Source organism: Centrocercus urophasianus, unplaced genomic scaffold (assembly GCF_019232065.1).
Source record: "Centrocercus urophasianus isolate 14NV4802_14NV808 unplaced genomic scaffold, USGS_Curo_1.0 seq_29, whole genome shotgun sequence".
NCBI lineage: Eukaryota > Metazoa > Chordata > Aves > Galliformes > Phasianidae > Centrocercus > Centrocercus urophasianus.
Window position 1 is genome coordinate 6,370,321 of NW_024884855.1, and position 24,855 is coordinate 6,395,175.

At 50.0% G+C, this 24,855-nt stretch overlaps 1 protein-coding gene across 1 annotated transcript in view; it reads right to left on the minus strand.

Annotated features, from left to right (window-relative positions):
- Nucleotides 1-24,855, minus strand: part of LOC122165258 (heparan sulfate glucosamine 3-O-sulfotransferase 4-like) — a 42,745-nt gene that overhangs the window by 1,490 nt on the left and 16,400 nt on the right. The gene's annotated exons all lie outside the window — the stretch shown is intronic.

Below are 24,855 nucleotides of genomic sequence, written 5' to 3' on the forward strand. Positions count from 1 at the left end.
TTAAGTGTGCTCCAACAATATTTTTTCTTAACCTTTTGAAATACTTGCACATATGCACACCCACACCAAGTGCAGTTTGTTTAATGTGCTGTTTGCTAATTTGTCCCGAGCACCCTCTGCCTTATGGGGATTCTGGGCATGAGATGCAGTAGGGTGGGAGGATGCAGCCAGGATGGGGGGATACCGCCGGGGGGCGGGGGCCGCATGCAGTCTGGCTGTGTGACCCACTGGATCCTGCAGCACTGAGCAGGTGTGAGGCAGCAGCACAGAAGGAGGTGCTCAGGGTCTTGCAGGATAATCCCATTGCATTCTCACTATTTTTAGTTCAAACATATGCTGAGGAAACAATGTGAATGGCTGCGACTGGTTCAGTGAGAGCACCTTGGGCACCAGCGACCGCAGCGATGCTGACGTCAAGAAGCAGAGCACTCGGAAGCAGTCAGTTCATGGAATTACACAGCTGAGGGCTCCAAGCAGAGCTTTCTGCCAGACGAGGCCCAGACACATATTTCTGTCACTGTGCCTCATGACTGTACCTGCTGAATGCCAGCAGCTGCCCTGTGCCTCATCCCAGCCCACCCCGCCCCTGCAGTGGCATCGACCACAGCAGTGCAACGATGCATCTCAAGATGTTTTCCTCTAAGAAAAGCCAGAAGGGATTAACATGAAGCCAGCAGCAGGAGACTGGAGATGCTGCAGAACCAGAGGGTGGCATTCCTAAAGGGATCCAGCACCCAGACAAACATCCCTGCAGGAAAGGAGAATGGCTCTGGTGTGATGCTACTTCCAGTCTGCAGCCCTCAGGACGGCACCTGCCACTGGCAGCCATGTCAGCAGTACCTGGCAGCAGTTTGCAGCCCAGGGAGATAATACTGCTCTGACAGACCAACGCACTCCCAGAAGAGCCCACACCTGCAGGAGGAGCAGCAGCCAAACGGCACAGGAGTGAATGACTGGTACTGAGCTGGGAGCTGGGAACAGCCTCAGGAACAGGGAGGGGAGCAAGGGGAAGAACTGGAACCAGGGAATAAAGACTTTTCCTGTGACATTGTCCAGGGTGTTCCAACAACAGATTTCTATTGAACCATTAATTACCAAAATTGATGTGTTGCTATTCTGTTCCTTCCTCAACAAAATAGTTATTTTGTCATCATATACAGCTAGCAATCTCTCTGTGTTTCCTCTTTAACTGATTCTACCACAAGTTAACCACAGCTCACTGTTTCTGGCTCTTCTGTATACAGTGCAAATTAACTACAGCTGATCTGGGGGCAACTGGGGTCCGCCACCAGGCAGTTGCTGGGGGGTGTCCTTCCTGGGTCCCCTGGCTTGGCACTGGTCACTAATAGAAGTAGCAGTGTGCAGAAGTCCTTCTATGGTGCAAATGGACTGCCAGACAGGTAGAGAACACCATTACCCCGTGGTGTTCCGTTAACTCAAGACCCATGCACACTTGTTTATGCTTTCTCAGACAGGATAAGTGTTTTCCTATGCAATTGTCTGAGCATACGGAGGGGCCTGCACAGACAAACTTGGCTGCTGTAGGCTCCTCTGAGTCAGACACGCTGGCAGCAAGCAGCAGGCTGTCAAATGTCAAAATGTGGCAATTATGAGATGTTAAAAGCTCTGCTGGCCTGTAAGTGATGTACACTCAGACAATAGTGCTCGAGGGGCCCCCTGCCACCACCTGGTATGACCCTGGTGTGGCAGGGGCAGAGCCCTCCCTGCCACCCCAGTCTGCTCTGCAGCACGGAGCTGTGGGGCCCTGGTGAGCTCCCAGCACTGCTTCACATCGCTCACGGCCGCTTGGCATCTCCACTACAACACAAATCAGTCCGGCCACAACCACTAAATGATTGTTTCAGAGTAATACATCTTTGTATCTGGGCTCCTATCTGACAAGATGCTGTTCTGCAAATGTCTGTGGATGCTGGAACTGAAAGCTCTGAGAAGCAAGAATTGGCTGGGCTCTGCACCCTGCGCTGATGCTGTGCAGCTGGAAAGCAGGGGCTGCTGACAGCAGCTGCACTGCGTTTGCTCCAACACCAGCAGCACTCTGCAGCTGCTGCCACATTTACCTGGGCATCGGGGTCCAGCATTAGATTTGTTTGCTTCATATTACAGAATGCGACTGTTATTTGTGGGTTCTTAGATGGCAGTGCTTTACAACAGATGAAAATTAATCTGAATTCAGAGGAAGCACTGCTGCTCTCCTGCACCCACGCTGTCATTCTGGAGCATCCGCTGCCTGTGGCGCTGGGTGCCAGCCAGCAGTAGAGCTCCCCCCCACCACCAATGCGACACTGTGGCAAAACCCCTTCATGGGCAGTTCTGTAAACAAGGATTTTGCTTCCCTCTGCTCTGGAGCCAGGAGGGAGCCTTAGTATTATACTTACTTCGCTCTTACTTTAAATTAGTTTCAATAAACTGTTCCAACAACAACAACAACAAAAAGCCTCTAAGCTTTCTCTCTGCAGCGAGGATGCTCCAGACAGTACACTGGCAGCAAGTTACAGGGCAAGCACCCCACAGCCCTGTAAGGGACCTGCTGCTCTCACTCCTCCCAGAGATCCTCTGGCTGCTGTGTGGCGATGGGCACAAAGTGCATTTGCTGCCCCGTCCCTGATGGTTGGTGGCAAAGGGCAGCTGTAAGCTCTCCTTGCAAAAGGCTGCTGCAGTAATTGTTCTTAACTGCTGCCTTCAGAAAGCTCTTTATTTTCAAAGGATACATTTTATAAATTTGTGAATTTGCATGTTGCCAAAATCCCCTTGTGGTTTATTTAAATCCAGATTATCTTGTTTATTCCTTCAGTCACAGCTGTCATTTATCTCTGTGTAGGCAGCTTGCGCACGATGTTGCAGGTTTCCTGCAATCCCACTCAAAAGGAGTCTTTGTTAACGGTATTTTCATGTTCCCAACAAGAGAGAAAAAGCTCACGGCAGCTCTCAGGGCTCAGAGGACCACAGAGAAGGACATGGACCTGCATGATGCTCTCTGAAGCAGGCAATGGCCAGGGGCTGCCACGGAGCACCTGCACATAGAGCTCATCTCCGCAGCTCATCTGCACGGAGCAAACATCTGCTTTTGTCTTTCAAAAGACAAACATGAAGTCATTTTCCATTTTATTATTAACACATTCTGGTATAATTGCTTGAGCTGTCAACTGTGACCTGCCAGTAATTCAGCAGGCGTGGGACTTTCAAGGGGAGAACGGCATTGCTACCGAGGGCTGCAGCGTGCATTAAAAGCAGAACCTATTTGCTGTAAGCCCCCAAGTCAAATCTCTTGTTGAATTCGTTCAAACATAAATTTACAGCTGAATTTACATAGGTTTAATGTTTTATAATCTTTTTGGTCTGTGAATCTATATTCAAGACTGAGTGCATTAGCTCAGAAATATTGTGCTTAACACTGAAAATAATTTTAATCTCTCCAAAGTCCAATCCTCTGCACATCACTAAACCTCAGAATCCAATCCCTTCTAATAAGAGACACAAAACTTGCATCTGTCGCTGCCTAATAGATTCATGCTGCTCTAATTCAAATGGCTTGCACATGTGTTTTAATAAAAAACATCCAATGAATTGCATGGCGCTTTCAGAAAAGCGAGTGCCAGCACAGAGGGAAGCAAAACATCCCTGGGAGATGCTCTGTGTCAGCTGCACGGCCTGGGAGCCATTGCAACCCCAATGCGGAAGAATGGGGAGACCCCAGCCCTGCACCAGTAGCTCTGCTCCTGCAGATGTAACACCCAGAAATAAGAAGTGCATGGGACTGTGCTTTTGCAGCAAACGAGCAGCTTTCCTTTGTCCCAGAGTTCACAAAGCCACTTGGAGCCCCTGCAAAGTGTTCTCATGAGGGGCAGTTGGAAAGAGCCCATGTGTGCAAGCCCAAGGATGCTCTCTTCGTGCCAATCACTTCCCCACCAAGCCTCCCCCCAGCACCTCCTGGGCTGTATGTGTTGAAAGCACCCAGGGCATGGCAACACCCCCAGCATCGTTCCCACCACCCATGTGTGCCCACCAAGCCCCCTCCTGCACCACGGCAGCGGAGCGATGGAGAATGGTCTCCGGTTGCCATAACAACGGAGGTGCTAACATCGTGTTGACTAACTGCAAGCCGATCTGATCAGAGAATGGAAGTATCGAGTTGCTATGGTAACCAAAATGCCAAATTTGAAACTGTGTCAATAGCAAAGTTATCAAAGAGGAACCAAACGTAAACAGCGGGGTCAAGGCCCGAGCCAGTGGGCACTGCATGCTGCTGCCAGGCTGGTGGAGCTGCCCTCGGGGCCATGCCCACACACACAGCACTGCCGGCCCATCCCTGCATCCCTCAGTGGCAGAGGGCAATGACATTGGAGTGCGGGCTATTTTCAATGCCACGGTTCATTGGCCAGCACAGTCCAGAGCCCAACAGACGCATGGAAACAAATTTTGTGTCTCTGCAAAACGCAAAATCTTTAATGGCTCATTGGCATGTGCTGGTGTTGGCCTGGATAAGGAGCGACTCCTGAGAGCCCACTATTGATTCTGTCAGGGATTCAGAGGTTTATAGGCATCGCTCGGGATCTCTACAGTGCTTGTACCATCTTAATGGCTCTCACCACCAACAGAACTGAAAGCATCCCCCCGCACACTGCGACGCGGCTGAACCCACTTCAGCCTGGCTCCTCCCGGGGAGGAAATGCTGGGACTATGGGAAAGGGATGCGAACCTCACCCAGGGATGCTCCTCTCCTCCTACCACTGAGCACCAAAATCAGTGGGCAGCTGGCTGAGAGCAGACAAAAATATAAATACACTCTGATTTCACCAGGACCATCTGGCTCATGCATGATAGGCGGGTAAGGACGCTATAATCGTGGAGCAGAGAACTAAGCTGATCCATTAAAGTCTTTTAAGCAGAAGCGACTATGGAACCCATATTAATCCAGCAATGCTTTATGAGCATACATCACAAGGTTAGATCCATTCAGTTGCAATTAAAAATAACCCTCACTGTTCAGGCTGGCTTGGATAGCTATTACTGCCTTGTGTTCCTCAAAGACTCTTATGTATATAGATGGTTGATGTGAGCACAATGTAATCTGAAATTATGATCTTAATGCTAAATCTTGCTTTCTTCTGTTCTTTCCTCAAGTGGATCTCCTTGGGGACATGGCTGTTGCCTTGTATCTGAAATCCCTCGCCCGTCTGACAGCATGGCGCACACAGAAATCACAGAGTGTCAGATGAGCGTTGCCACAATTTCAGTGCCTTCCTATGGCGAGGAGCTGCCCTCCTCACCAGAAGCCATGGTGAACTGCTGTCCCCATGAGCTGCCCGCCTTATAAACACTCATCAACACTCTGCAAGCTGCTGGCAGATGCTTTGCAGAACCACAACCCTCAGCATCATTCAGCTTTAGCTTTGCAAAACAATCTCAATTCTGCAGGTGAAGATGCACGTTCAGCACAACATTGTTTTATCAAGGATGAATTCAACCTGGTCTCTCCAGTTTTCATGTCTGACTTACTGCTGGTCATTGCTCAGTCACAAAGCAGGTAGTGAAGAAGCCTGGAAGCACACATATTGCAAACCCCACTGCAGTCATAACTGTTTTGACTCTCACTGCTGTTCCCTGCAGAAGTGTAGCAATGCTATTCACGGGGAATATGTCAGCATTGTCTATCAGATTTAATTACTGTATTAATCACAGCCATAGCAAAAAAGAAGCAGCATGAATGCCCCCTCTTGCACATGCCACAAACACGGACTGCTGGAAGAGTGAAGGTGCTGCAACTGCTGGTGATGGATTTCCAAGCCAAGTTTATCTGCTGCAATGGGTCTGGCTCTGTGCTTTCCCTGTTAGGCATGGACCTCTCTTCAGTGCAAGTCCCTTTCATGCCACCTCATTTGCTTTATATCATCACACAAGGAAGAGCGAAGACCTGGATGTTGATGATGTTCTTCCCACGGTGGAGAAGGAAAGCAGTGCAGCAGAGCAGCAGCACACAGCAGTGTCACCAGCACTGCAACCCTCTGGGGACCGGGGTGCTCCTCTTCACTGCTGTTCCCCCATCTGCTCAAACCACTCTGAATACTGATGGAACAAAACTGGGAGATCTTTCCTGTTTACCAGAGATGGGCCCTTCCTGAGAAGGAAGATCACGAAAGTAGAACATTAAGATGTATTAATATAGATCTATACACCATGAGGAATTTCATCTTCTGGAAAAATATACTTCTACCAGGAAAAGATCCTGAAAATAATGGCTGCTTAAGTGCAAGCACTGCTGCTATATCATGCTAAAAGCTTTGCAGGGAAAAAAAAAAAAAACACAAAACAGTAAATAAATTGCACTTTTCAGATGTATCTGGATGTTATCCTAACACAGTGCCAGAGTAATAAGAGAGCCATCAACAACTAAAAGGATGGAATTGTTATGGAAGGACAACAAGAGCAGCAATATCTGCAGAAGAGGCTGAATAACAGCAGTGATTGTACGCACCCTGTGCCAAGCTCTGCGCGCTGATGAGCCACGTGGAAAGAAGGGCTCCCACTCCACTGACACAGAAAGGTTTGACACAAAACAGCTGCCAAATGCTGTCACAGAAGCACCGGGCTTTTCAGAGGCAGGGCAGGAGCATCTAGCTCTGTGTGATTATGGGTTTGATTTCTGGTTTAGGCAAGATGGATCAGTGCAGGTCCAGCAGTACTGAATGCCCTGGCCATGTGGATGGCAGGACATACTCCTGCATTACAGCCACCGAGGTAACAACAGATGTGGAAGGGAAGAGCCAGTCCCAAACCCTTGTATTTAAACACTGAGGCCAGACCTCCCCTCTTGCATTAACCTCTCACTTGTTCCAAAACAAACAACTTTTCACTTGTTAATGTGTGCAGAGAGGCACATGCAGGCATAATGCATCCAGCTTCTGCAGCCAGCACACCTTGTGCTGGTCAGGAGAGAGGTGAGCCCCAGGGTGACTGAGTCCTCCCATAGCACTGCCAAGGATTCTACAGACCTGGGATTGCACTGCTCCCACCCAGGTGCTGCTCTTCTGACCCATGAGAGAGCGATGCCAGCTGGGCTGCTGCAGAGTGCACAGCCATTGATGTGCTCACGTCGATTATTTTGGGGTTTCAGTTCATTTATTATGTATGCAAAAATGATAATACACTGGCATCTGAATGTCTTTTAGGCATACAATATCCTTATTATTCAAAATGTTTTTCCCTCCATAATTGAATGGTTTACCTTATTATTACTTTATGTTAATGACCCGGCATTTCCATTTTTCTATAGGATGCTTAATTGTAAGCAAAGTGCAATCAGAATCAGAGATGCCATCTGTAATTGACAGCACCATAATAACAGCCAGCATCACAGGAACAAAGTACCAAAATAAATGGAAGCAGGGAGAAAGCCGCTTCCAAAAATACTCATGGAGCTGTTCTTGGCCAGGACAGAAAGCCCCGTCCACGCAGCATCTTCTCCCCAAGCAGTGACAGTTTGGGCATTAACGCAGATCGAGTGCTATTTATATCAGTTTGTACATTTAATCAGTTTTTTTGCAGTTTTCAGCGAGATGTGAACTATATCCCTGTCCAAGGCATTTGGTTCAAATCAGCTGAGACAGAGAATAATCAAGATTTATGATTCTCATTCTGACTCGGATCACACAGTCAGTGCGAATGGTGCAGCAGAGCTTCCTCCCCTCACTGAGCGCCGTCCCCACACTGTCCTCACAGCAGCGATGTAACGTCCATCTCGGGACTGTCCGAATGCTGCTGCAGCTCTGACATGAGAGGCTCTGGGTTTCCCTCCTCTGCAGATGTGCTTGGACCCTTCCAAGCAAAGGGTGCCAGAGGGGCACCGCCACCAGGTTAGGGCTTGTTTGGCTGAAATCAATGAAATCACACTTTGCAAAATAAAAGCGGTTTCATCTTGTTCTGCCTCTCAGCACAGCTCCGAGCAGAGAGCAGATTGAATTGTCTGCGGTGCACCTGACCTCCCTCCCAAAAACCAGCTCTGCTGGGAGAGCAGCGCTGTGGGCTCTGCTTGCACTGCTGCTGCCCATAAATCTGCTTGTCCCTCTGTGAGGTGTGTGGGGTGTGCAGCACAGACCCTGAGAAGGGCTCGGGATGCAGCTGCTGGGGCTGCTGGCATTTCCAGGCGCTTAGCACTGCCCCAGGAAGCCGGAGCTTGGGCAGCAGCATGGAGCTGTGCTCCGAGCCTTATGGATAAAGGCCATCTCCTCTTGATGGTTCATGAAAACAGAGCACTGTAACCCCGGCAAGCAGAGCTTGGCTGCAGCTGTGGATTCATCCGATGCACAGGGTGACAGCAGTTCCGTCTTGATTGTGGCAGGCAGTGAGTTAGGAAGGGGAGCATGGCTCATCGCACCTCCTGTGGGCTTCAGGGGAGAGGCAGAGAAATAGTCCGGAAGTGAAAATAAATGCTGTTTACTTGCAACACTGGAGTCTCCATGTAGTGACTTTGTCAGCACCGGCGCATGTTAACGTTTTGGTTTCTTCAGGGTTTGCTCAGCCATTTCTTCCAATAGTGTGTACACTGCGTGCAGCGCAGCTCAGGCTTGGCCAGGATTCCTTCTCGAGTTCACACATGCAGTATAACATTCAAGTAGGTGGAAAAACAGACTGAATCCACTCCAGTCAATAGAGTAAACAACGCCTGGTTTGGACAAACAGAATTACCAGTGCTGAAGAGCCCTGGGCAGCACTGCATACTCTGATTAGTATAAATGCTAAATACAAACCAATTAACACTAAGTCTGCTTATCTCATGTCACTTAGCACTAAAATAAAGCCTAACACTAAATACACATATTGATTTAGCCATTAAATCTAGCATCACTCAAAATAACTCATCAAATTATTGAGGGGAAAAAAAGGACATCACCTTAATTTTCAGAAGCTGCTGCATTATGAACAGCACTTAATTGCTCCACCCAGCACCAGGAAGTTACTGCTGATACTGCTGTGGAATGAACCTAGGGGAACCAGAGGCAGAGGTGCCAAGAGCACATCTCTGTGCTGACTTTGCTGCGGAAGCACTTGGCACAGCAGCCTGGTGCTATGCTGGCAGGCTGTAGGTCCAGGAGGCACCCGCTGCCACCATCAGGAGTAGCACTGCTCCTGTGGTGTCAGACACAAACTACGCACATTCATCAGCTCCTCTAAGAAGGAGTTCAGGTCTCACCGTGCCATCCCAGCAAATGGCACCAACTGCTGGTGACCCGTCGGGTTTGGCCAGCTGTCCCTCTGCAGAGGAGGTTAATAGGATGTGGGAGGCCACGGCTGCCACAGAACCAAGTGAGGAGGACCGGTGAGGGACAGCAGCGTTAATCAGCCGGGAGCAATGCAACAAATGGTTATCGCAGATGTTTGGAGATGTGAATTAAAAATAAATTTCCCCGAGTTCAATATTCCGCCAGTCAGCTCCTTTTTGTAGGTGGAATCTATTAAAAATTATCTTTCTGCTAAAATCATAAAGTATTTTTGACATTTAACAGCTTGCTTCAAGCAAAATAAGTGCAATAAATACACAGGATGGCTAATTGGCTTCGGCACACCCAGCACTCAGCATGGAAACACAGTGCCAGCCCTGCCAGCCCCTGCTCACCTCCATGTGGATGCTCCAGCCCCTCCTGTTAGCACGGCACAGCTGGGGAGGTCCTGGAGCAGAAACAAACATTGCAGCCTTAGAGCAGCAGCAGCAGTGAGGGAGGCACGTGTGCAATTTTGTCTTTTTGCACTCTGTACTTTGAGGTACTTAGTTTGCTGTAAGATGGAGAAGGAACTGCTTGGCTATGTAGTCTTCTCAATAAAAATTAATGCTTTAACAAGAAGCCAAATAGCTACAGCTAATGTACTTCTGAATGAGATCTAAATTTTATTCATAAGCATCAGTGTCAGGACGAAAATAAGAGTTTTATGGACACTGTGAGCATAAACAGCTCTGCTGATTCAAAAACAGAAACTGCACTTCTGAATGAATCAACTCATTCATTTGGAACAAAAGCATCGTTTTAAATACATGCCTCAAATGAAAGAGAAAACCAGAGACAATATTCTTCTTGCGAGCCTGCTTCCAAGAAACACACTGCTGAGAAGGGAGCCCAGCTCCTGGCAATGGGGTGGCAGTGGGGAATGTGCTGGGAGAAGAGCAGAGCAATGGGCTGTGATTATTTCGGATAGATTCGCACCATGTTTAGGTGTTTGCACAGACTCCTGAGTATCACTTGTTGAGGAATCAGAGGGAACTTACAGGGAAAAAAAAACGTGGTCATTGTGGACATCACTCCTTGGTATGTGAGAGGATGTGCAGAGCCTCCAGATGTGTGCTCACACATGGATGTGCTGCAAAGACGTCTGCATGCAAGGCTGTATCCATGCCAGCTATTGTAAGGGATGAAGCAACCACAGAAAACAAACAAACAAACAAACAAAAACAACCCTGTGTCTCCAGAGGAAAATAATACAGAAGAGACAACCCTATTTCTTGCCAATGTTCACAGTCACTGCTGTAGCCGGCCTCTACTCCTTCCCTTCATCAGTGCTGTTGCTGTGCCTGTCCCTGTGCAATTCTGCACCGTGCTGCTCAGCCCTCCCTGCTGCGGTGGCTCCAGGCAGGACTCTGCCATGCTGCAGCTTTGTCCCACCGTGCTCCAATCCATGCTGGGCCTGTGACACGCTGCAGGAAGGGCTCTTGAGAAGCATGGGCAGATTTTGATGGAAATATTGATAGCACACCGATATGCGTTGCTGAACCAACAAAGCAGTCACAAATGCTTCAAAGGCACAAGTTAAAAATAGGGATGGAATTGGAAAATGTGGAGAGCAGTGTAGCTAACAACTCACTGATAAAAGATTTTTAGAAAAATGCATCTTGGAGAATGTGCTCATTACAGACAGGAAAGTCAGAAAGATGTCAGAAAACAGCAGCATAAAGAAAGCTTCGCAGACATGTCTGACAGGATGAGGAGATGACAGTGTTCTGGACTGGTGGCAGCAGCTCAGCCAGCTGCAGTGCCAACCAAAAGCCAAAAACAGGGTGAAAAACACATTCCATATTGAGGGAAATGCAAGTATCTGACCTGAGACACTCTGAGCTGCATCTGGAACTGCCTGCACAGAGCAGAGGCTAAAGAGGACATGGCTCAGCCGGGCACTGCCTTGCAGCTGGGAAAATGTCTTCAACCCAGTTATTTCTTGTGAGTAGAGACGAACGTCAGATGTGCAGCCTGGAGGTCTGCAGTCTGCTCTCTGGGTTATTTAATGATGTTTTGGGGCTCTTTAAAGACAAACTGAATTCTTTGTTCCTGTTCTGGGAAAACGAGTCAGGGAGTAATTGATCTTTTCCTAACAACCCCAGGCAGCGGGAGGCAGCTGGTAACAAGGCCTTTGGGTGCCGCATCATGCAGCCCCACTGCAGCCCCAGCCCAAGGAGTCCCAGCCAAAGCCTCAACCCACTGGGGTTTCCCACACAGCAGCTGGTGATGTTGTCCCAGGGACGCTCCTTGCACACAGGCCCAGAACTTCTGGCAGTCACTGAGAGCTCAGGGGCACCTTCCTCTGTGGGGCTGCGAGCCACGCTCCCACCACCGCTGCATTTCCTGTAACTGGGGTAATATATCTGTGGCCACAAATGAAAGATCAATATTTATTTAACATATGCAGTACCCTTTGGAGACCCTTAATTGCAAATTCATCATCATTAACTGACAGTAATTGAACATGCTGAAAGCCACCATCAGGGCTCTCCCTGCAGCATAGTTCCCGGGGCAGACGTGCAGCAGAGGGGCCCAGGAATGTGGGATTGGTGGATGGGGTCTGCAGGCTACCAGCACATTGTGATGAGAAGGGAATCATCCTGGGAGCACGCAGGGTGCCCCTAACTGCAACACGGCCCTGCAGCCTTTGGTGGGACACATTGGTGCTGTAACCACAGTACTGCATCCCACTGAGAAAGGCAGAGCCCTTCTGTGCCATCCCCTGTACTGAGCTGATGCAGTGCCATCTGCTTCGTCACGAGGGGAATGTGTGCCAAAACTGCAGAGATCTGAACAGAAAGGGACATTTGGAGAGAAGGGGCTGGGTGAATTGGGTGCAGGCTTGCCTGCAGCTCTGGGCACAGGGGGAGAGCAGCATGGGGAGGTGGGGGACATGCAGGTCATTAGCAGAACTGTTCTGGGGACTGCCACCTTTTAGAGGAACTTGCCCATTGACTTTTAATACATTCATAGGATCTCTATTCTGGGGGTTTTGGAGCAGCTCTACCCTGTCTTTCTGTTGTAACAGTGATTAAGCAATAAAATGTAACTCTGTCCATGGTGGGGAGCACAGGAGCATGCAGCTGACCTCCAGTACCAGCAGGCTGTGCAGAGCGAGCAGGCAGGAAGAAATGCAAATTCTCATTCTATAAGGACAACAGAGGCACGAATGCTGACTTTATTAAAATGCAGAATTATTTCAGGTCCCTTTGTTTAGCTCAGAGCCCAGAGGTAATTTATGCACAAGGATGGAGCAGTGAGGGCTGTGCTCAGCTGCCTGGTGCTGCCAGCATTCCTTGGCTCACACTCTGGGTCTGAAGGCTTTCCAGAGCTCGAAGGAAGGCTGGGGAGTGCACAGCCTCCTTGCTTGTTGCTGAAGAAGTTTTCTGGTCCCCACAACTCCTACACAAGACTCCTGGGGGCTGGGCCAAGAGCACAGAGGCTAATTAAGTGCTCACATAGCAAGAGGCTGCTCTGCTGCTGCTGCTGTACTGCTGCGGCTCTGTGTCTGAGACCCTACTGCTTGCCCCAGAGCAGCAGCCTGATGGCACCAGGCCACTGCTGCATGGGAGGTATCATCTCTGGAGGCAATGCCTTGGAAAGATGCCTGGGGGGTAAAGGGGCAGGAGACAGCCATCCTCTGCCCCCTCAAGGCTGTGGTGGGATGAGGCTGCGTCCCCCATGGCTGGCACCTGGCTCACGTGCCTTCACATCATGGGATTCACAGCTCCTGAGTGATTGATGGGTTTGGAGACTGGAGCCCGACAACATGGGGCACTGTGAGCTCCTGTCAGAACTGGGGGCTCTGTGCTCCTGCGCTCCTTTGACCACTGCACTGAAGGAAAGCAGCAGGGGCTGCCAGCAATCCCCGTACCCGGCATGGAGAAGATAATTAGTTTCTTACCATGAAACAATTACCCAGAGGGCTGTGGCCAAGCAGACCACACAGCGAGGTCAGACTCCTGGATGGCTGCAAGAAAAGCTCATACAGACATCCAAACCCCGGGACACTGCGGGATGCCAGGAGCCTTCCCAGCAGGAGATTGGTGGAGGTGAGGCTTGGGCGTCAGACACGTCCTGCACTGCACACTACCTGATCCAATTGCTAAAGCAAACATAGGCTCCCAGCATTTGTTGACAGGGAGGTTTATTGAGGTGAAGTCTTTGCATCGGGTTATGTGTTCCTGTTTATGAGGAGCTTAAACTATGTCCAAGATTACGCTAGATGAAACCCTTAACTTCCACTGCCATCCGGGAAGTCTCATCTAGGCCGATTTGCATTTCCATCTGCATACTAATGCCACGCTTATAATCAGCAAGAAAACATCCCCAGCTCATTGGTCCAAATGTAAATGTCTGCAATGGAAAGTAAACACGGGAGAAAGCTTCCTGCCATTGTGATGCTCTGAACAAAAGCTCACCCGTGCCTGCACTTACAGGATTTGCTGCATCCTGACTGACAGAACGTTAGGGGCTCTGCCACGTAATCCTGAGATCCGTACATTTGGCATTAGGACGTGCGCTGCCAGGGCTGTGTTTTGAGAATATTACAGTGTGCTTGACACAAAGCCCAGCTTTGCTGAGCCAGGTTTATGATCTGATAAAAGCTAATATAGCCAGGTGTGAGAGGAAGGCAGAGGGCCTGCTATAAACAAGGGACAGGAACAGGTGAATAAATTTGGGACTTCTGCTTCCATGCAGAAGAGCTGTAGGTTTGGGCTGAAGGATAAGAACCAGGCTCTGCATGACTCCAGGGCATAAATCACAGCCAATCACTGCTTGCATTGATAACCAGCCATCACTGCCTCTGGTGACAGATGCAGCTTTGGGACAGTCAGAAGGAGAACCAAGAGTGCTATAACTGTGTGAAAGGGGGAGGGTGAAAACCAGTCACCCCCTGAAGTGAGGCTATTCTTAGGTGGGTAGATTGGACACAGTTCAGATGAACCCACCTTTACCTTTTAAATCCTTCTCCCCATCACAGCACTGTGGCAGAACCCATGAGAGGGAAGGCTTCCACTGCCGCTGTCTGCAGGGGCCCACGTGGCACCCAGGGCTGCACCACAGCACCCAGTGCCCATCTATAGCACTAACAGAGCATGTTCCACCTGTGGCCATGGGGTTGCACCAGGACCACCAGGGCCCTGACCTCAGCTTCACTTCACTAAACCCCACCACTCTCCATTTCTCTGCATTTTGATCTCTTCACCACACACGCTGCCAATTACGAGGCAAAATAATCACGTTAATTTCCATCTTCGTTAGCAAACAGCCAATAAAATTTCCTGCACTTGCCAAGAGAAGGAGGGACCCAGCACTGCAGAGATCAAGTGCATCTCTGTGCCTTGGAGAGGGCTCAGTGCACGGAGCCAAGGGAGCACAGCAGGAAGGAGAGGGAGCAGCCCCAAAGCTGCATGGAAGGAAACAACCACGGCCCAGCAGAAAATTAATTGCTTTCCATGAACAGCTTAATTCAAACCCAGAAAGCACCATGGCCACACCACCACCATCCCTGTCTGATGCACACCCAGCACAGCTCTGGTGCAGAGGCCCCCCCTGGCTCTGTGCCCACCTGGTGCTGGGTGCCATGCACAGAGCACCCAGGGCTGAGCCTGGCAGCTGCACAGCATTCCCACAAGTCACAAAAAACCACAGAGGAAACATCACCCTGATGTACCTGAAAGTTTCCAGAAAGTTTCCAGCAAATTGGGGTTATAATAAAACACAGCTGGGGTCAGCTTGCGCTGTGCCAGAGGCAGACATTGAGTCCAGCCACAGCGCGTGGCATTACAAGGAAATTAATCACTCTTGCTAAGCTCCTTTCCTACCACTGTATTACACAGCCATGCAGCCCTAATTGTGCTTGTTAAGTGGAGTGTCTTTCTCACATTTGGTTCGGGCTGGTGCTATTTCAGATAAGACAGAGTCTGAATCAATTCTGTCTGGCAGGTGATGCACTTCACGTCAGCCCATTCCTGGGGCCTCGGGGCGCTGCTGAATATTTGAAGTGCCCAACTTCTGTGCAGAGAACACAGAGGGAGAGTGCTCCTGCTCAGCAGTGAGGGCATTTTTTAGCAGATGAATTACCCGCATGTCACTGGTAATTCAAGGACAGGGCTGCTTCCAGGCTCTGCACCTGCCCTGCTGCTATCACTTATCTGCACTGTGCTCCCCATGCAGCTTCTGCTGGGAATTAGCCTGGTGCCAAGGGAAGTTGTTCTCATTGCCAGGGAATGTAAACCCTGACAGTGCCCACTCTTCCACTGGGGCCATCAGATCTGTCTGATTCCCTGCCCTCTGAGAGCCTCTGCCTCTGGGTAGATGTACCCTCTTGTTGCTGTGCTTTGCATGGGACAAAGCTATCTGAATGTTCACATCTCAGCATCCCAGGTAATCCCATTAGGTGTTTCTGTGCTATCTGGCCAGTCACAAATACTCCTGTGTAAGGACAAGATGCCTTTGCTGGCTCCAGGTAGCAATGCTCAGCATAGACCTGCAGCCTTGCCATCCCAGCAGCCCAGCAGTGCTGAGCCACAGCTCCGTGTTTCCTCCCATTCCAAGCAGTTTGCTGCGCCCTGCAGCATGCAGTGTTTGCAGGGGAGCAGCCTGGGCTGTGGCACAGGACCCAGGCAGGTGAACAAGGTCTGAGCCGTGCTGCCCTGCTGCAGACATGGGCACCCAGCACAACTCCACTGCAGCTCACTCCTTCTCTGTCAGTGAAACCTGGGACAACGTGTCCCTCAATGCGATGCCTTGCTCCACATTACCTCCAGAGAAGGCACTACTCTGGAAGCTGCAGTGCTCTCCTGTGAGTCTACACATTCCTGTATGTTAGCTAGCGTGCAATCAGAAATGCTGTGCTCAGCTTTCTGAATCTCAGCGTCTCTGCCGGGGGCATCTATCACCTCTCTCAGGGGGTTACACTATAACTGTGAGCCTGGGAAAGGTCTGTGCCTGGATTCTGGGACAGGTATGGGAATGCCAAAGAGATTCTTCATCAGCTTCTGACCTCAACACGTGCAGAGAGACGTGCTGCCCCAAGGGAGCAGCAAACTGCTCTGATACAGGGATTAGGCTTTAGAATCCTCATCGGGGAAAAATGTTTGCAGATCTCCATGTGCCTCCATCTCTGATGAGAGCACACAGCCCAACATGTGCTAACAGGTGCACGCAGGCAGCGCAGCATGCCCAGCCCCTTGCCATGCTGAGCCCATAGCTGTGTCACCTCCCTCTGCCCCACAGCACTGCCTGACGCCAGCCATGCCCTACCTGCATTCCTGGCAGCTTACAGGTATCAATCCTCAGTGCATCACAAAGAAAGGCACAGCTCTGCTACGCAAGAGCTTGGTGGCAGCCCACCATTTTGCCACGGATGCTTTAACACAACACCACTTTGTGCTCCTGATGCTCAGGCTGTCAGCAGCTCCCACACACACCGTGCTGCAGGGCTCTCCTCAAACCAGAGCAGCCCCAACACACACACAGGGAGCCACACTCCACACCACTGCTGCGCCCAGTGGTGCTGCTGTGTGCCTTCAGCTCCCAGCAGAGCTCTAGGTTTGCTGCCTGCTCCCAGGAGAGCAGCAGAGAGGAGCTCAAGGGGCTTTCACCCTGCACTGCGAAGGGAAACAGCAACTTTTAAAAAGTCAATTAGCTCTCTGTCAATTAGCTTACACTGGAGTAGGTAATTACCTTATCACTTACGGTACTCCCACACTCAGAGAAGGCAAACATTGCTCCTCCAGTTGCACCACAAATTACTGCCTGGCACTTAACACCCGGCCTCACTGCTGTGCTCCCTCTGGGTTCAGTGCCCTGGTGGGCTGACAAACTGAGCACAGAAACAGTCCCAAGTTCAGGAGCTCCATCTCCAGAGGCAAACAGCTCCTGCAGTGGGCTCTCCTTGCAGTGTGTGCCATGGAGCAACGCATCGCAGGCATCTCAGGACAGAAAATCTCCATAAAATATCTCCATAAAAAGTAAAACAAAATAAAGAGGTTTCACTGTAATCCTATTAATGCATCTTCACACAGGTTGGTATCTCCTGAAGAACACTTCCCATTAAGGAAATCAATTTAGTATTCGACTTTCTTCCTGTGGTGCATATTGAAGTGGGATTTGACAATGATGGAAAACAGATTTGTGTTAAATACTGCCAATAATGTCTCATAGCTCAAGGTTACAGCTTCTTGTGAGCGACAGACGCTCGTAATCCAACACGTTGGAAATACTGCACTCCACTATCAATTATCTGGAGTTATTAGCTTTTAAAATAAACTGCACATCCGGACTCCAGGCCATGTGTTTGTTTTACGTTTCCCTACAGTCGCTTTGCTTTGCTGCATCTCTCCTGGGGTTGCTCCATGCCATGCTTGTGGGCATCCTGCACTGCTCCCAGTGTGGCTCAGACTTCGTGCTCTGGGCCACCAATTTCAGACCTGAATGGAGCTCCAGACATCAGATTTACGGCACACAGGTGATTTATTCAGCCCCTTCTGTTTGGCTGAACACAAATTGCAGGGTTTGGATTTACCCGGTTAGTTGGGAATTTCAAACAACTGTTTTTCTTCCTCCAGTTTCTCAGAAGCCCAGAGCAAAGCAGTTTGCTTTGTGTCCTAAATCCCAGCTTTGATGCTTGACAAAAGCTTCCTTTTCTCCGATAAACAGAAATGAAGCTAAATGTTAATGGGTCCTTTTCATTGTCACTTAGGAAGGCGGCACTGTGGGGGAGTCAGGGGACCCTTCTGAGCATTCTTTTACTTTGAGGCTCAGAAAGCATCAGCTGAAGCAGCCTCTGACCCATGAGCTCCCACTGCCAGGGAGATGCCCAGAGGGAACAGCTGTGGAGCAGCACTGCCCTGGGATCAGCAGGCTGGAAGCAGCCTGGCCTGGCCAGGAGGTGATCACCGCCAGGAGCACATCTGAATCTTCTGCAGAACACAAAGGCATTTATTGGTCCTACAAAACGCAAGGTAATAGTGAGCATTCTTGACTTCTATCAGCATTTTATTAAGCAATTACAGATCTACAGACATTTCTCTTCTATAAAGCGTTCCTGCATCAATGGCAACAGCCTGCAAATATTCTAGAGGCATAAACAGTGTAATTAATCAGGGTGCTGTAATGGCAAGAAATTAACATATGGAAAACACAGACTGAATATTGGAGAAAGTTTGTTGGCAGCAGCCCATGTTAATCAGAGTATTGCAATCCAGGGAAAAGGGGAAACTCAGTGCACGGTGCAGGTCAGAGAGCCCAGCAGGATGCTTATGGGATTGACAACCCAAGATCGGGCTTCCGTCTCTTTGTATCAGTCACTGAGTGGTTTCTGACGGTGATTCAGTGCTCTGAGTTAAGGCTTGTTCACTCACAGCACAGCAGTAATGTTCTCACTGAGGTCTTCCCCCTGGTGAGAGCATTTGTTTCCTGGGCATGCGGTCCCTGCGTGCCTGTCTGTGCCTCCCAGGGCAGGGATGATCGTGCTGGGGCTGTGCTGGAGCTGCACTGGGACGACTGCACTGGGGTTACACTGAGCCTCGTGGAAAGTGAGATGGGAAAAATGATTCTGGTCAAACCACACGCCTGCCCACTGCCAGAGCACCATGCAGCCCTGCACCAGGGCTGCTCCGGCACAGCAGCTGTGAGCAAAGTGCTGGGCCCCAGCCAGACTTTGAAAGAGCAAAAACTGCAAGGTGAAGGAGTATGATTACCACAAATCATAAATTCTGTTTCTACAGCAGATTTTCCAAAAATCTGGACTCGCTGTAGTAGTGTGAGAGCTTAGGATTCACCTGTAGATACAGCAAACCCTCATCACAGATCTCACATTTCTCAGATGACACTGAAATCCATGGCCTGTGGCATCACATCCCTGCCCTATGCAGGACAACTGCTGCAGCGCTGAGGGTGCTGCACAGAGCCTGTTTGCAGCACACACCATTCACTCTGTGCATTTTTCCAGGTGACAACACATGCCTGTTGTCATCCCCAAACTCCTTAAACCGAGGTGTGGTGCAGGCACAATGGAAGCTGCCTGTGCCTGGTGTGCCCTGCAGCCATACAGACTGACAAAGCTCTTCATATATATTAACCCAAAGGCCTGGAACTTATCTAGCTACAGCCAGCTGCTTCCTCCACTCATCCAGAAGGCCGTGCCCTGCCTGTCTGACGCTGAAAGCAGAGAATGCACTGTCTGATTTTACAGTAAATGCCAAGAACTCGGTGTAGTAACAAGTGTCACTAACACGTCTTGGAGTGCGACTCATGCAGCTGCAGTACATGGCAAGGTTACCTCTGCCTGCCACCGCCGGGGAGGCAGCCGTGTGTAGGACAAGTCCCCTCGAACGCTGACAGATCATTTGCTCTGAGCGTCCTGTTGCAAACAGATGTCTCTGTGCAACAGAGCAGCCACCCGAATGCGAAAGCAGTTTGTTCCCGGCGCTCCATAAAGATGTTATATTTGTTCCCAGAAGTTAATCTTTAAAGATTTTTAGAGCGATCAATAAGCGGCAGATGTATGCAGAGCAGCCTGGAGCTGCATGCGGGAGCACCTGACCGGGCACGGCGCTGGCTGCACACTGGGCACTGTGGATGCTCCCTGGGGAAGGAGGTGCCCGCGGTGCCATGTGGGCTCCCTGCCCTTGGGGCTGCCAGACATGAGATGCGTGTTGTTCCTGCGAGGGATTCAGGAAAACACCCCAGGTCACGGCAAAGCCCCCTCCCACCCTTTGAGAATTATTTCCATATTCATAAGCCTTATCACTCCGCTCAAGCTGCTGTGCAATGCGAGCAATTGAGAAAAAGCAGCACCAAACAAAGACAGATTTTGAAGCCATTGGGGAATCAGTAAAACAGTTCCTCAAAGACTCTCATCCCACACCCGTCCTGTGTGGTTTGAGCCTCTGCTCCTGCACTGCAAGTCCCAGGGCAATGACGCAGTCCCAGCATGGCTGGCACAGACCTGGCAATGACACTCAGTGTGCAGGGCTGCCACCAGGATAGGTCCCTGCCCCAGGTGAGTGGTGGGCACTGGCAGAGAGCAATTGGGACAAACCTACTGGAGCTATGCGGACAGCCCTCTGGCCACTGCTTCCAGCTCCTGCTTTGAAGAGAGTGAAACATAACACACACTTAGCAAAGAAAGTAAATTTACAGCCAGCACTGCATAATGAGCAGGTGTTTCCACCAGCAGCTCAAGTCAGCAGGATCTGCAGAGGCACTGCTTCTCTGCCAAGGCAGATATCAGGGCTGAGGATGCAGGGGACAGCAGAGAGGGGGAAGCTGCATCACCCTGCCCTGCCCCTGGGTGTTGTGGCTTTATCAGCCCGAGCCCAGCAGCACAGCAATGCCACAGCCAGTGGGTTCACCTCGGTGCTCTGCAGTCAGCAACAACTTATCTGAACTCTTCCCAGATGGCTTTTATCTTTAAACTACTGTGCAGCAATACAAAAAAGACAACAATAATTTAAGATCCTCTTTGACTGCAGGCTAATACCAATTTGCTCCATTTGCCAGGGACGGTACTTTCCCTTCCTAACACAGCATTTGTGATTTTTTCCAGCGTTTGCAGATAATCTCTTTCTCCTCATAAATTCAGCCATGAACTTTCCTCCCTCTGCCCCTCTGAAGCGGTCAGTGAGGATCCAGCAGAATGCTCACAGATATGGGGTGGGCTCGGGGGGGCCCCAGGACCTGGCCCCAACACTCCCCCCTTCCACAAGCCTTAGCAGAGAAGTAAGGACAAACGCAAAGTGAAGGAGCATGGACTTCTGCACTGGAAGGATGCTGCACACCCCTAAGCCTGTACCAGCACTCAGCACGCTGCAGCCCACAGGGATCTCACTGCAGCCCATTGCTCTCCCTTCCTTCTGGATGGTCCCTCAGCCCTCCAGCTCTTGGCAGTGGGAGTTCCCGGCCTCAATTTTCACGCTCTTTTGATTGCTAGATGTATTTCCAGCCTGGCTCTCTGCAACTGCGGCTGCAGCCTGGAAGGTCTCCATAGGCAACGCTCCTGGCTGGGTATGCGCTGGGAGCAGGTGGCCTCCAGATCCGTGGGACTGCCTGGCGGGATGTCAGCTCCTTCTCCATCTATTTCAGCACCTGCCCAGCTCACACTGATGCTGCTCAGAGCTGCCTGGAAGGAAGTGCTGGTTACAGACCAACAAGGAGCGGGTTTCATCTCCTGAAGAGATTTTGAAACATCAAAAGCTCTTCCCACACTGATGAAAGAGCAACATCCTGGAAAATGTTATGAGCTCTCAGTGCATTGTTTGAGGTCTATAGAAATGCAACCGTGACAGATTTCAGCCCTATTGGTGTTTTGTGGGTGGTTTTTTTTCATATTCTAGATTTGAAATAAATAAACCTTCACATTTTGACTGTCATTTTCAAACCAGTTCACCAGAGTAACTGAAAGAAAGTGTTCTGTCAACAATGAAACTTTTCCCCAAAACATTTTAAAATCCAAACATTCATCAAAATCAGCTTTAGTTTGCAAACTGCTCAGGCTTTGACTTAGAGGCTGTCTTTTTCTTGCGGCTAAAGAACGGCTGAGGAACATTCCTGGGCATCTCTGCTGAAGATTCTGGGAGAGCAAGGGGCTGGCACACATCTCTGATCCTCAGCCAAGTTCTCCAGCACCGGATTAGAAGCATCCTTCTTCCTTTCGCTGGAGCGCAGACAAAAACGGCATGTTCTTGTAAAAGCCTCCAGCCATTAGGAAGACAAAATGGTAAAACGTTCAACAGAGCGTGGTCTCCTGGCTCTGTGTCCCTGGGATACGCCGTGGCAGCTCAGGCATTGCTGACCCTCAGTGCTCTCTGCCATCCCCAGGATGGGAGCACTGCTCTGACCATCAGCAGAGCGGGTGCCACAGTGGGAATCTGGGTGCACCATCCTCAGGCACCAACAGATCCTTCCACGTGACAAACACAACAAAAGCCTCTTCCTCCATACAAGAAGCAGCAACTGGCTTTTCTAGGACTCGCTTGGCTCACTGCAGGTGCCTCCATCCTGCAGATGACAAATCGCCTCCTGAAAGTACGGGCTGCACAGCATCTCTGGTTGAGATTTCACCCAGAACCACATCCCCAAGAGTTATTATCAGTTTCATTAGATTAATGATTGCAGAACCACCGACAGCATAGCAGATGAGGCATTTACTTTTGCATTCGCGTACAGTAGCAACCAGTTGCATGGTTTAGCTTAAATCAGGACAAGAGACTGACTGGAGACTGACACGTCGAGGCGTGATTTCTTGCTGGCTTTAGCAGCAAGGAGGCAGATTTATGATGCTTAAAAAATACAGACTGGTCTGGGAAACGGACAGAAATCTTCCTGGTCTGTGCATAATGACACACACAGCTTTAACCCCTCATGTACTGCGAGCGTCTTCCCTGGCTTCTCAGAATTAGGTGGGTGGTAGAACCCCCCTAACATAATGGGGTGAGGAAAGCAAATTGCAAAACATCCTCTCACTGCCTGGTCTGTCATCTGTGCTGTTAATAGTCATGAGTAGACCACATGGCGGGCATGCTGAGCTAAAAGGAAGCTAAGAGATTGTTTGTGCCATTAATACATCTCATGATAAATGATGTGTAAAGTTTTACCGCAAGGTCTTAAGGAGGCTGTGAGCAAGAAATACCCAGCAGAGGGAATGCCAGTTTGGGGAAATGATCCTAGGGTCAATGGGAGGGGCAGGAAAAGGGCTGGGAGCAGCCTGAACCCAGAGAAGTGGGGGGGTCGTTGGGGGGTGCCCTATCCTCCAGGGCTGTGTGGTGCTCCAGAGCCGGGCAGGGAGCACAGAGGGTGAGGAGGAGAGGACAGGGAGGGGTTGGGGTGGCTCACATGCTGCTGGGGTGAAGATTCCCAAAGCAGAAAATGAATGTTCTTGCTGTCTCATAAACCCCGTACAAACATGAAAAGAATTGAGCAAATGACAAAACAGAGATGAATTTTGGGGAGTGGAGAGATTGAATAACGAAACAAGGCATCAAAATATGCAGTTTATGCATGGGAAAGATATATCTTGACAAGGACTAATACTTCATGTGAAGCAAATTGCTCACTGGTAACAGATATGCATTTTAAAAAGCGGTATTAGGACAAAAGTCCTGGCTTCTGCTCCTCAACAGAGCCCCCAAGGAGCACAGCTTCCACCTCCACTCAGCACTGCATCTCTGCACAGTCCTCCTTCCTTCCCTCCTCCATCCCTTCCTGCAGAAGAGCATTGCCCAGCTCTGAGCCCAGGCAGCGCAGGCAGTGCAGCACAGAGCAGTGCAGGCAATGCAGGCAGAGCTGGTCCCACTCCAGAGGAACACAGCACACCAAAGGACATGCAGATCCCACAGACTGTAACATCACAGCCCAGCCACCAGCATGCCCAAGTCAAGGCTCCTGTCACTCTCACCTTCATGTCTATAAAGGACTTTGCCACGAGGCAATGAGGATGCGTTTTAGAGAGCGCGCTTAGCAGGCTCCCAGCGTGCGCTCTGTGCCAGACCATCTGTCTGTGCTCCCCATTTCTCCTTGCCACAGCCAGAGATTTGCACAATCAAACACATTTCACTGTCACTGGAATCTTCCTACCTGCAATGAGGGCTGTAAGCCTTATCTGCATTTAGGAATTGTGCTAAGCCAGCAGATCCCTGCAAATTTGCTCTTTGAAACCATGCTCTGGCAGCGGGGCCACTTTAAAGGAAAGCCCTACATCTCCAGCCTGCAGATAAAGCTTTAAGCCATACAAGACATTTCGGTATATTATGCTAGAATTTGGCATTGCACCAGAAGAGCTCTGAGTTATCTTAAGCTTCATAAATGCAGAGATAAAGCATTAATGGGGAAAGTGTTCCTAAGTCAAGGGTTAGAGGCGCACAACAAAATGTTCTTATGGGGTACTCTCCCACCAGCTTTGGTGGGATAAGTGCATGCTTATACTCCCAGCCTTGGGGTGGTGCACTCACCAACATTAAGCTGAGGAGCTTATAGAAACCCTACCCAAACCAGGTCACCCCAGCTCCTAAGTATGTAAAAGCACCAAAGAATAGAAATGCATTTTAGACTACAGTGATTAATTAGAATGATGGATAGGGACACAAATCTGGTTACATTGCTTCCTTTGCACAAACGCAAAAGCTGCTCTGAGAGGAAGGATCCAAGATGTTCAGAACACGGTGCTGCTCGGGATGCTGGCGGCTTGCACAGCAGTGGGGGCTGCAGGACACAGGCTGTGCATGGAGAGAAGGGACCGTCCCAGCAGGGTTGTGTCCCCACAGGCATAGTTAGACCGGTGCCAGCAAACTGGATCTGCCTTTGTGCACCCCATCTTCCCCCCTCCCTGGTTGCCCATTTCTGCAGGAGCTGCATGGTTGGAGCTGAACAGCTAAAATAGGCGGTCTGGAAATAATCTTGAAGGAGAGAAGTGAGGCAGCTGCTCAAAGGCTTGTGCCAGCCTGGAGCTGAATCTCGCTCAGGGAAAGTGCTGCAGCAAAGGAGACCCCGTGTCTGATCAGGGAGCTCCGTCGAGAGCTTGAGTGTTTAACCAGCAATAGCAAAGGAACCTGGAAACAGAAAACAG